Below are 13,985 nucleotides of genomic sequence, written 5' to 3' on the forward strand. Positions count from 1 at the left end.
CCCCATGGTCTGCTAACCGGGCTGGCGATAGAGCATCACCTTCTTCTCCTTCTCCCTTCTCTCTCTACCTCCTCCCCCCTTATTCCTCTACATCCCTTTCTCTCTCTCCACCTCTCAGATCTGTGTCCCATTATCTCTTCCACCTATTCTTTTTACCCCCATATATTTTCCCTCATCCCTTCTCTACCCCCTCTAACTATCCCTCTTCTCTCTACCCAATCTATTTCTCCACCTACTCCCCCTTTCCCCATTATGAACCGCCTCACCCCTCTCATCTCCCTCCCTCTCTAACCCATATACAACTCTATTCACTTGTCACATGCATTCACACTTGCATTCTCTCATCCTGTGTTCTTTTTGACTGATAACAGCTCACATATACATGAACACTATTCAGCCCTCGAATATTGCTCCCATTTCCAAATCTCTGCCTCCTCTCCCCTTTTCACCTTCTCCTGCTCATGTTCTTTCTCTCTCTCTCTGTCACTCGCTCACTCGTTCTTTCTTCCTCACTCTCTTTTCACTTAATCTCCTAGCCTAGATTGGCATGTCCGGACAAAAAGAGACCTGAACCGGGTCATCTCTCTGCCGGGTGCCTTAACTGTGTGTGTGTGTGTGTGTGTGTGTGTGTGTCAGCCATTCATACAGTAAATACAGAGATGGATTCAGGAGCCTGTATTCTGTGGATTACAGCGTTGTACAGAACAGGGGGATCAGTTCCTGCTCGCTGTTCAGATGAGGTATTAGCCACAGAACTACTCAATCGCCTTACATGTTTGACTTAAGAAAGTGGCTCTGTACAATAGGATTTAATGGTCTCTCCCTTTGTGTTTGTTCTCTCTTTTCATTTCACACACACACACACACACACACACACACACACACACACACACACACACACACACACACACACACACACACACACACACACACACACACACACACACACACACACACGCACACACACACACACACACACACACACACACACACTCACACACACACACACACACACACACACACACTAGTGCATACATACATACATACATACACACAGAGTGGCAACATATTACATTTGTTCTTGTTGGAAAGGGCACACCCTGGGTCAGTGCGATCTGGGTGAACACGGTGTTTGTAGTCATTTAAATGCATTAAACATTCACGATGCACTATTCAAATGATTGAATTGTTGGTCTCTGCTCAGCGCATTGGTCCCCCCGAATCACAGGTCCTAATTGAAAACAGCCTGGATTCAGAAATGATTATCCCTCTCTGTGTCTCTCTCCCTCTGTCTCTCTTCAGCTCCCTCCCAGAGAGAGAGAGAGAGAGAGAGAGAGAGAGAGAGAGAGAGAGAGAGAGAGAGAGAGAGAGAGAGATCATGGGAACAGAGACTGATCTGCATATTTTTAATGGGCAGAGTCTGCCTATACATACATATTTGGCTGGCGATGTGCCAGGACACCGACTCGTGTTTTTTTTTGAGAGAAGGCTGAAGAGAGTTCAGTGAACAGCAGAGCTAATGCTAGCTGGCTAACAACAGGTTGAATGTGTAAACGACTGTTTACCAACATTAGTATACGTTTGTCAAGTTGACTGCACCTCAGGTTAGCCTGTCAACCCATTAGTAAGGGTTAGCTGTAGGCTAGGCCAGGGTACATCAGGCTACAGCTGGAATGCTAATCCATGTGTGTGTTTTGAGTGGCAGCAGACCCCAGTGTGTTGGCCAGTGTCATGGCAGCATGTAGGCACCTACCACCCCATTCTCTCCCCAGACCTCGCCACACTGGCTCTGATTGAGAGGTGGGAAATTGAGGTGAAAAAGAGAGCACAGAGCAGCAATATTTTTTGCTTGTGTGTGTGCTCTGCGCTGTGTTCAATTCCACATGGAGTTGGAGAAATTGGGGAGAGAAAGGGAGGGGGGGAGGGAGAGAGACAGAGAAGAAGCGAGGGAGTTTAAAATTTGCAGTGAACAACTGTAGCCACTTGACTGACAGCAGCAGCATGGATTTACTGAGCCAATCTCATCCACCTTGTAGAAGGTCATGACCCCTTCCTTCTTTTATTAATCCACGCTGGCTTTCGTGTAGCCGCTCTATCTAGGGGAGAGTGTATATGAGTGCGTATTTCGTTTTTTATATATAGACAGACACACACACACACTGCATGCCTCTACTTAGGAAATATACTGACAGACAGGCTAGCTTCCCTCTACTGTTGCTCAATTTTGTTAGCAATTAGCTGCTTTGTTGTGGTCAGTCAAGGTGCGCGTACTCCAATGAATACAACGCAAAACAGGCAGAGATGAGCTAATTGTTCATGAACTTGCCCGTCTTGCTCAGATTGCTGCCCCGATCAGTACATGGTGTAATTTGGACAGTTGGTCCCATGCTTCATCAGGGAAGAGTCGGTAGGAGACTGAAGAGAGTCAGCATTTGTCTCTGGTGAACAGCTGGTCTAAGTGGTGTAATGGTGAGTACGTTTATAATCTGGAATCCAATTATAGAGATGTGATTTCCACCTGAGTGTGGGGTCACCTCCAAACACCCAGTTGGATACACTCCACACCTGACAGAATCTTTACTGCGCAAGGAATGTTCTTCTGAGCAGTAGAAAGTAGCTCATTGGGATGAATAATGTTGCAGTGCAGTATGAGTTGTCGGCCATTGTTGCAGCATTATAAATAGCACAGTTTAGTAGTGTCACCATTAGGGTTATTGGTGCAGGTCATGTTGAATACAACAGCTGAGGTTAAACAGCGTGACATAGTGAATGGTGCACCATAGTGTTCCTAATACAGATACAGATTTCTGGCATAATAAATGGTACATCAGTCTGGTTTCAAGGTCATTGTTGATCAAATCAAATGTTATTTGTCACATGCGCCAAATACAACTGGTGTAGGTAGACCTTACAGTGAAATTCTTACTTACAAGCCCATAACCAACAATGCAGTTTTAAGATACTTTTATTTTTTTTTAAATTAACAAATAAATAAAGAACAGCAGTAAAATAACAATAGCGAGGCTATATACAGGGGGTACCGGTACAGAGTTAGTGTGCGGGGGCACCGGTTAGTCGAGGTAGAGATAAAGTGACTATGCATAGATAATAACAGAGAGCAGCAGCAGTGTAAAAGAGAGAGAGGGGGGGGGGGGGGGCAACACAAATAGAAGCCTCTTGGACCTAGACTTGGCGCTCCAGTAAAGTAGTTCCAGCCTAGCTCAGTGGGAAGGGTTGGATCAGAGGGGGTTTGTCCTTTCCAGCTGTGTCGTCTGATTGGCTGGCCACAGAGGTCAGCGGTCATCATCTGTACTGGCTGGGAGACAAAGTAGTTCGTTAGTGTTCAATTAGCTAGCCTGGTGGGTTAAACAGACACACACAGCACACCCACCATCTGGAGAGATGAGAGGGAGGGGGAGGAAGAGGAGAGAGAGGGAAGCAACACCATTTGGGGAGAGAAATGGTGTGAGAGTAGGGTGAGGTGTTTGATATAGGGAGAGACATCGTCGACTATCAGAAGCCGTAGAAGACTGTGGGGGTGTGTGTTGTGTGAGTGGGTGTAGCCTCTAAGCTATGCTGTTGTTCTTCTCGTCTGTAGCTGGAGCTTGACAGTGGTTCAGCCAGAGCAGTGGGACCTGTTACCAGGAGCGTCTTCTAGCAGCTGCAGTCACTCCCTCTAAATAAAACACAGGCCTTTCTTATCAGCCTGCTCTCCTCAAAGACACAAACTGAGAGAAAATCAGAAAGAATCTCCTATTTTGTCTTTGATTCACCAGCAGAATTCGGAATATTCCGGGCCTGTCTTCAGACCACGTCTGTTTCCCAGAGCCATAGTGTTCCCAGCGCTCCCTCTCAGCGTTCCCAGTCCCATAAAGAGATAAACATGACCTCGGATCATTAGCTACATCTCTTGGCAATAATAATAATTATTATTTTTTAAATGTAACCTTTATTTAACTAGGCAAGTCAGTTAAGAACAAATTATTGTTTACAACAGCCTACCGGGGAACAGGGGCAGAACAACAGATTTGTTTACCTTGTCAGCTCGGTGATTCGATCCAGCAACCTTTTGGTCACTGGCTCAACACTCTAACCACTAAGTTACCCACCTCCCCAATGCCCTGCTCTCCTCCTCTGCTTTTATTCACTCCCTCGCTCTCTCTGTTTCTCTCTCTGCTTCTCTCTCTGCTTCTCTCGCTGCTTCTCTCTCTGTTTCTCTCTCTGCTTCTCTCTCTGCTTCTCTCTCTGCATCTCTCTCTGTTTCTCTCTCTGTTTCTCTCTGTTTCTCTCTCTGTTTCCCTCTCTGCTTCTCTCTCGGTTTCTCTCTCTGTTTCTCTCTCCATCTCACTACCCCTCAATTTGAGCAGATGTAATTTAATTAGCTGGCATCATCCCTCCATAAGCCCCCACCCACACACACCTAAATTGCACGCACGCAACACACACGCACCTTCCAGCCCATTTCCACTAATATCCTCCCACCCTAGGGGGGAGTCCAGGTGATGGAGTCACGCCATTCGACTTTATTACAGTTTCACAAGAGGCACTGATGCGTGTGAGTGCGTGTGTGTAGTGTGTGTGTGCATGACATCACTCCAACATGGTCCTCTCTCACATTAACTTTTTTTTTTAACCACGATAGTCATTGAGAACACCTAGTCTTTCACTACAACAACCCGGTGAAGTGAACGCTCTGGAAGCCACTACAACAACACAACATCTCGTCTCCTCTCGCTCATTCATCAGATAGCCTCTGCGGTCACGGTCCACACTGCCATTGGTTTCAGGCGATGGTTTTAGATGACCGTCAACATGAGTGGTGGAGTGGTTTAAGTGACTGATGTTAGTATGGTGGTGTTTTTCATCCACACACAGAGCTGACCCTGAGGGATGGGCTGAGATGGATCTGTAGGTGTGTGTTGGGGCTTTTATGAGGTATAACGGGGGTTGTGTTGTTTGTGTGTGCGTGTGTGTGTGAACGGGTGTAAATGTGCGGCTGTGTGCGTGTTTCTGGGTTTGTATGTGCGTGTATGCGTGTGTACGTATGGGTGTGTGTGTGCGTGCGGGTGTATGTGTGAACGTGCAGATGGGATACGTGTGTTTCTGTGTTTGTGTGCGTGTGTATCTATGGGTTTCTGTGTGTTCAATCCCACAGTTTAACCCCAGTGAAACTCCAGAGGGGCATGGTGTAATGGCTGTTGTTTACAGCTTTCACAGGAGATGGAGTGTTATTCCCATTTAATAAGGAACACAATCATTCAACACACGTTACTGACCATCGGAAATTGTCATAGGACCAATACATGTTGACATGCAATTACCTTCAATACAATTAAGAAAATGACCCACACTGCTACCAAACAACTTACCCTGAAGTTCTCCCCAACTTCCCCAGCCTCCAATATAGACACTTGTTATTGCCCAATGGCTATGAAGTGACACACAGGGATGAGGAGAGAGATAATAACTTTAGTGTAATCATTGCTGTCCCCCTGCCCCCCAGGGCCCTGTGCTAATCGGGACCTTTGTTGCTCCTGCCCTAGGGGAGACAGGCTCATTATTTCTGCTGTGTGTGTAAGAGCGTGTGTGTAAGAGTGTGTGTGTTTTTGGGTACGCTGTTTCCCCGTGCTGTTCTGTGTGTGTGTGCGTAATTACAGAATGATACCACCAACAATGTCCTCTGTGTCTTACACACCTCGTTTAGGCCTTACCGTTCAGCAGCAGTTGTAATGGATGGCTCTGTGTCTTACACACCTCGTTTAGGCCTTACCGTTCAGCAGCAGTTGTAATGGATGGCTCTGTGTCTTACACACCTAGTTTAGGCCTTACCGTTCAGCAGCAGTTGTAATGGATGGCTCTGTGTCTTACACACCTAGTTTAGGCCTCTCCGTTCAACAGCAGTTGTAAGGGATGGCTCTGTGTCTTACACACCTAGTTTAGGCCTCACCGTTCAGCAGCAGTTGTAATGGATGGCTCTGTGTCTTACACACCTTGTTTAGGCCTCACCGTTCAGCAGCAGTTGTAATGGATGGCTCTGTGTCTTACACACCTAGTTTAGGCCTCACCGTTCAGCAGCAGTTGTAATGGATGGCTCTGTGTCTTACACACCTAGTTTAGGCCTCACCGTTCAGCAGCAGTTGTAATGGATGGCTCTGTGTCTTACACACCTCGTTTAGGCCTTACCGTTCAGCAGCAGTTGTAATGGATGGCTCTGTGTCTTACACACCTCGTTTAGGCCTTACCGTTCAGCAGCAGTTGTAATGGATGGCTCTGTGTCTTACACACCTCGTTTAGGCCTTACTGTTCAGCAGCAGTTGTAATGGATGGCTCTGTGTCTTACACACCTCGTTTAGGCCTTAACGTTCATCAGCAAATGTAATGGATGGCTCTGTGTCTTACACACCTCGTTTAGGCCTTACCGTTCAGCAGCAGTTGTAATGGATAGCTCTGTGTCTTACACACCTCATTTAGGCCTTACCGTTCAGCAGCAGTTGTAATGGATGGCTCTGTGTCTTACACACCTCGTTTAGGCCTTACCGTTCAGCAGCAGTTGTAATGGATGGCTCTGTGTCTTACACACCTCGTTTAGGCCTTAACGTTCAGCAGCGGTTGTAATGGATGGCTGTGTCTTACACACCTCGTTTAGGCCTTACCGTTCAGCAGCAGTTGTAATGGATGTCTCTGTGTCTTACACACCTCGTTTAGGCCTTAACGTCCCTCCCGCCCTCCTTCCCTACCTCCCTCCCTACCTCCCTCTCCTTTTTATAGCCCTCTCCTCAGACCTTCAGTCCCTATCTCTTCCGATCCACCTTTTATTTATTTATTTATTTCACCTTTATTTAACCAGGTAGGCAAGTTGAGAACAAGTTCTCATCTACAATTGCGACCTGGCCAAGATAAAGCAAAGCAGTTCAACACATACAACGACACAGAGTTACACATGGAGTAAAACAAACATACAGTCAATAATACAGTATAAACAAGTCTATATACGATGTGAGCAAATGAGGTGAGATAAGGGAGGTAAAGGCAAAAAGGCCATGGTGGCAAAGTAGATACAATATAGCAAGTAAAACACTGGAATGGTAGATTTGCAATGGGAGAATGTGCAAAGTAGAAATAAAAATAATGGGGGTGCAAAGGAGCAAAATAAATGAATAAATTAAATACAGTAGGGAAAGAGGCAGTTGATTGGGCTAAATTATAGGTGGGCTATGTACAGGTGCAGTAATCTGTGAGCTGCTCTGACAGTTGGTGCTTAAAGCTAGTGAGGGAGATAAGTGTTTCCAGATTCAGAGATTTTTGTAGTTTGTTCCAGTCATTGGCAGCAGAGAACTGGAAGGAGAGGCGGCCAAAGAAAGAATTGGTTTTGGGGGTGACTAGAGAGATATACCTGCTGGAGCGTGTGCTACAGGTGGGAGATGCAATGGTGACCAGCGAGCTGAGATAAGGGGGGACTTTACCTAGCAGGGTCTTGTAGATGACATGGAGCCAGTGGGTTTGGCGACGAGTATGAAGCGAGGGCCAGCCAACGAGAGCGTACAGGTCGCAATGGTGGGTAGTATATGGGGCTTTGGTGACAAAACGGATTGCACTGTGATAGACTGCATCCAATTTGTTGAGTAGGGTATTGGAGGCTATTTTGTAAATGACATCGCCAAAGTCGAGGATTGGTAGGATGGTCAGTTTTACAAGGGTATGTTTGGCAGCATGAGTGAAGGATGCTTTGTTGCGAAATAGGAAGCCAATTCTAGATTTAACTTTGGATTGGAGATGTTTGATATGGGTCTGGAAGGAGAGTTTACAGTCTAACCAGACACCTAAGTATTTGTAGTTGTCCACGTATTCTAAGTCAGAGCCGTCCAGAGTAGTAATGTTGGACAGGCGGGTAGGTACAGGTAGCGATCGGTTGAAGAGCATGCATTTAGTTTTACTTGTATTTAAGAGCAATTGGAGGCCACGGAAGGAGAGTTGTATGGCATTGAAGCTTGCCTGGAGGGTTGTTAACACAGTGTCCAAAGAAGGGCCAGAAGTATACAGAATGGTGTCGTCTGCGTAGAGGTGGATCAGAGACTCAACAGCAGCAAGAGCGACCTCATTGATGTATACAGAGAAGAGAGTCGGTCCAAGAATTGAACCCTGTGGCTCCCCCATAGAGACTGCCAGAGGTCCGGACAGCAGACCCTCCGATTTGACACACTGAACTCTATCAGAGAAATAGTTGGTGAACCAGGCGAGGCAATCATTTGAGAAACCAAGGCTGTCGAGTCTGCCGATGAGGATGTGGTGATTGACAGAGTCGAAAGCCTTGGCCAGATCAATGAATACGGCTGCACAGTAATGTTTCTTATCGATGGCGGTTAAGATATCATTTAGGACCTTGAGCGTGGCTGAGGTGCACCCATGACCAGCTCTGAAACCAGATTGCATAGCAGAGAAGGTATGGTGAGATTCAAAATGGTCGGTAATCTGTTTGTTGACTTGGTTTTCGAAGACCTTAGAAAGGCATGGTAGGATAGATATAGGTCTGTAGCAGTTTGGGTCAAGAGTGTCACCCCCTTTGAAGAGGGGGATGACCACAGCTGCTTTCCAATCTTTGGGAATCTCAGATGACACGAAAGAGAGGTTGAACAGGCTAGTAATAGGGGTGGCAACAATTTTGGCAGATAATTTTAGAAAGAAAGGGTCCAGATTGTCTAGCCCGGCTGATTTGTAGGGGTCCAGATTTTGCAGCTCATTCAGAACATCAGCTGAGCAGATTTGGGAGAAGGAGAAATGGGGAAGGCTTGGGCGAGTTGTTGTGGGGGGTGCAGTGCTGTTGACCGGGGTAGGAGTAGCCAGGTGGAAAGCATGGCCAGCCGTAGAAAAATGCTTATTGAAATTATGGTGGATTTATCAGTGGTGACAGTGTTTCCTATCTTCAGTGCAGTGGGCAGCTGGGAGGAGGGGTTCTTATTCTCCATGGACTTTACAGTGTCCCAGAACTTTTTTGAGTTAGTGTTGCAGGAAGCAAATTTCTGCTTGAAAAAGCTAGCCTTGGCTTTTCTAACTGCCTGTGTATGATGGTTTCTAGCTTCCCTGAACAGCTGCATATCACGGGGGCTGTTCAATGCTAATGCAGAACGCCATAGAATGTTTTTTTGTTGGTTAAGGGCAGTCAGGTCTGGGGAGAACCAAGGGCTATATCTATTCCTGGTTCTAAATTTCTTGAATGGGGCATGTTTATTTAAGATGGTTAGGAAGGCATTTTAAAAAAATATCCAGGCATCCTCTACTGATGAGATCAATATCCTTCCAGGATACCCCGGGCCAGGTCGATTAGAAAGGCCTGCTCGCTGAAGTGTTTCAGGGAGCGTTTTACAGTGATGAGTGGAGGTCGTTTGACCGCTGACCCATTATGGATGCAGGCAATGAGGCAGTGATCGCTGAGATCTTGGTTGAAAACAGCAGAGGTGTATTTAGAGGGCAAGTTGGTTAGGATGATATCTATGAGGGTGCCCGTGTTTAAGGCTTTGGGGAGGTACCTGGTAGGTTCATTGATAATTTGTGTGAGGTTGAGGGCATCAAGTTTAGATTGTAGGATGGCTGGGGTGTTAAACATGTTCCAGTTTAGGTCGCCTAGCAGCACAAGCTCTGAAGATAGATGGGGGGCAATCAGTTCACATATGGTGTCCAGAGCACAGCTGGGGGCAGAGGGTGGTCTATAGCAGGCGGCAACGGTGAGAGACTTGTTTTTAGAGAGGTGGATTTTTAAAAGTAGAAGTTCAAATTGTTTGGGTACAGACCTGGATAGTAGGACAGAACTCTGCAGGCTATCTTTGCAGTAGATTGCAACACCGCCCCCTTTGGCAGTTCTATCTTGTCTGAAAATGTTGTAGTTTGGAATTAAAATGTCTGAATTTTTGGTGGTCTTCCTAAGCCAGGATTCAGACACAGCTAGAACATCCGGGTTGGCAGAGTGTGCTAAAGCAGTGTATAGAACAAACTTAGGGAGGAGGCTTCTAATGTTAACATGCATGAAACCAAGGCTATTACGGTTACAGAAGTCGTCAAAAGAGAGCGCCTGGGGTATAGGAGTGGAGCTAGGGACTGCAGGGCCTGGATTCACCTCTACATCTCCAGATGAACAGAGTAGGAGTAGAATAAGGGTGCGGCTAAAAGCAATAAGAATTGGTCGTTTAGAACGTCTGGAACAGAGAGTAAAAGGAGGTTTCTGGGGGCGATAAAATAGCATCAAGGTATAATGTACAGACAAAGGTAAGGTAGGATGTGAATACAGTGGAGGTAAACCTAGGTATTGAGTGATGAAGAGAGAGATATTGTCTCTAGAAACATCATTGAAACCAGGAGATGTCATTGCATGTGTGGGTGGTGGAACTAATAGGTTGGATAAGGTATAATGAGCAGGACTAGAGGCTCTACAGTGAAATAAGCCAATAAACACTAACCAGAACAGCAATGGACAAGGCATATTGACATGGAGAGGCATGCTCAGTCGAGTGATCAAAAGGGTCCAGTGAGTGGAGAGGTTGGTTGGGGGTCACGGCGATTTAGACAGCTAAATCGGTAGCAAGCTAGCATAGGAGCAAGCTAGCATAAGATGGAGGTCTGTTATTAGCCAACTCTTGCGTTCCGTCAGTAGATTAGTGGGTTTCCGTGTGGTAGAGGGGATGAATCCAAATCACACAACAACAACAAAAATAAAAACAATAGATATAGTTATAGAGGCCCAACAAGAAAAATAAATAAATAAATAAAAATAAAATAAAAATTGTCCGATTGTCTATTCAGAGAGCAGCCGATAAGATAGCCAACGGCTAGCAGGCCGCAGATGGGCGCCCAGGCAACGTTGCGCCGGAGGAGCCAGCCGGACAGTTCCCTCGAGTAGACAACGTCGGCAGTCTAGCCGTGAAGGCCCGGTGGGGCTCCGCGTAGGCAGCAAAACGGGTCCGGATAGGTGACTGCAGCCCAGGAGTGATTGATGGAACTCTTCAGCTGGCTAGCTCCGGAACAATTGATGTTAGCTCCGGAATCGACGAAAGCCGATAGTCACACAGATAGCAGCTAGCTAGCTGTGAGATCCAGGCATGGACGGCCAGAGCCAGCGGCCGAAATCCAGGGACATGGAGAGAAAAATTGGTCCGATATGTTCCGCTCCGAGCCACGCTGCTCTGCACCGCGCTGTACAAAACTGGCGATAGATTCTCGAGCCAAAGGACAGCCGATGACCACAGCCGATGACCACAAACCGTGGTCAGCTGAGTACCAACGATTAGCCAGTAAATAAGCTAACTAGCTTCTGAACTAGCCCCTGAACCAGCTTCAGAGTAGCTTCTGGACCAGCTTCTGGCTAGCTCCCGGCTAGCTTCTGGCTAATTTCTGGCTAGCCTCTCGGAGGATCACAGATCTGAGGTAAATAATACTTTTTTATATAAATATAAATTGGTGAAGCGGATTGCAGAAGAGTGTTCTGAAGATGAGTTTTTGGAAAATTAAAAATGTATGTGAAATGTATGTGAAAAAAAAAAGTTGTAAATATATATATATACGGGACACGACAGGACGAGGACAAAAATACGTCTGAACTGCTATGCCATCTTGGGAGACACCTCTTTTCTTCCTCCTCATAATTTCCCTTCTACCCCCCCGCTTCTCCTTCAACTTACTCATTTTACTCCTCCTCTTCTCTCTCATCCTCTTCTGCTCCGAATCATCTACCTGCAATGTTCTCATCCCGCCTGGCATTAGATTTGTGACCCTGGCATACACTGTCTCTCCCTAGGGGCCTGTGATAGGGGTGTGTGTGTGACAGGTGTGTGTGTGTTCGTGTCAGGTGTGCTCCTTGTATGGGTCATGTGTGACTGAGTGTACCCTCCAGTATTCATGAGGTCAACACATGCAAGGAGAGCACACAAACTGTCTCGAGCCACGGTACAGTAACTCCCACTTGGTAGAGGTGTGTGTGTGTTCGTGAGTCTATTTGCATGTATGTGTGTATGCACGTGCCGCATGTGTGTGTGGGTGTCTGGTCAGATGTGTGTCCCATAATTTATTTGGTGGTATTTCATCCAGATGGGTCTCTCTCTGGCTGGGTGACCTTGGATCTGGGCCTCATGGTCCACTGGTCAGTCTCATGTCCCGTGGCCGCTCCACATGGCGGAGGTGAAAGCACTGCTCCGGATCCCCCTCTACCCTCCTCTTCTCTGGCTACGCATGCTGGGGGGACCAGGTGCTTCTGGAGGTCACTGGAGGAAGGCCAGAGAGAACGGCCCACAGACCACATACTAGGGGAGAAAGGATGGGATGTTTTTTTTTGCCCATATGCAAGGACTGAAGGAGAGGGGAAGGCAAGGTTTTGAGCCCGGCCTGTGGGACAAAGCAGGACAGGGTCACGGTTTGAGAAGTTGGTCATGCTCTGTAATGATGTGTCCTTCTGTTCCTTTGGTTCAAGGCAAGGTCAGAAAATGGAAGAGGGGGTCTCTACTAGTCTACTGCCCCTCTTGCGTGCCTTTGTGCGATAATGCGAGAGACAGTGTTAGTGTGTGTGTGTGTGTGTGTTACTGGCTTTGTCTCACACTCTTCCGAAGCAGGATTATTCCCAAACTGACAGGGCAAGCGTTTATCTGTCCTTAATGTGGTGAAACTCTCCTCTCTCTCTCCCCCCTCGCTCCCTCTCTCTTTCTTTCTCTCTCTCTCTCCTGGTTTCTCTCCTCTCTCCCTCCCTTCGTCTTTTCCTCTCTCTGCCCCACTGCCCTTGGAAATGGCGTCTCTCCCATCAATCATGAAATAAGCCTAGCAGGAGAGAGGGAGAGAGAAAGTGAAAGAGGACAGTCACAGAAAAGATGAGCGGGAGGGGAGGGGAGGGGAGGGGAGGGGAGGGGAGGGGAGGGGAGGGGAGGGGAGGAGAGGGGAGAGAATTGTTAAAGATTGTTCAAATTGGGAGAGAAGGACAGTGAGAGAGAGAAATTAAGAGAGAGGAGAAAGAGAGAGAGAGATTGAAATAAAGAGAGAGGGTGGGAGGGACATAGAGAGAGGGACATAGAGAACTTTCACTTGCTTTGGCAATGTAAACATGTTTCCCATGCCAATAACGCCCTTTGAATTGAATTGAGATAACAGAGAGAGCGAGGAAGAGAGAGAGAGAGACAGGGGGGCGGGTAGAGAGAGATGAGTGTGAGAAAGGGAGGGTGATTGGAGGTGAATGATGATAAAAGGGTCAAAACACTGTGACCGTAATGTGACCATACAGTGACTGTAATGTAACTGTATTGTGACAGCAATGATAACGTAATGTAACCGTACTGTGACCGTACTCCCCATGGTAGACCTGGTCTGTAACACAACTTAACCCTGCTGGAAGAGTCTGTCCATCTTACTTAGGGAGGGAAGATAGGATGAGGGGATCATTCCCTCTCAAACGAGCCGGAGCGACTGAGGAAAAATGAATGTTGTCCGAGACAGGCCTCTGCTCTGATGCATCCCTACACTGTAATGGAAAACTATCATTTATACGGTCATTTGAGGTATTATCTACAGTATTATCTACAGTATAATGAGCGGCCCCATGAAATTTGAAAGGTATAGTGAATAGATAGGAAAGGCATTTAAACCTTAAAGGCATTAAACCTTAAATGGTTGAGCACTCCTTGAGCTGTAGACCAGGGCAGGCTCCTTGAGCTGTAGACAAGGACAGGCTCCTTGAGCTGTAGACAAGGGGACATAAGATGAATATCTCCAGTCAGAAAATACAATGCAGCATATTTCTATCATTTGTTTGGCGATTCAAGTAAGGATGACCATAGACGAAAGGCCGCAGTTAAATGAGGGTAAGAAGAACATAATTGAAGCTTAAAGCCGGTCATTTGTTAGAATATTGATTGAAAAGAGTTGATGCTTTTATCATCATTATTGGACTCTGGTGCACATGTGCAGACTGTTTCCATAGTAACCTCACTCTGGTATGATCTTTTTAGTCACTATACTTT

The sequence above is a fragment of the Oncorhynchus mykiss genome, chromosome 21, assembly GCF_013265735.2.
Source record: "Oncorhynchus mykiss isolate Arlee chromosome 21, USDA_OmykA_1.1, whole genome shotgun sequence".
NCBI lineage: Eukaryota > Metazoa > Chordata > Actinopteri > Salmoniformes > Salmonidae > Oncorhynchus > Oncorhynchus mykiss.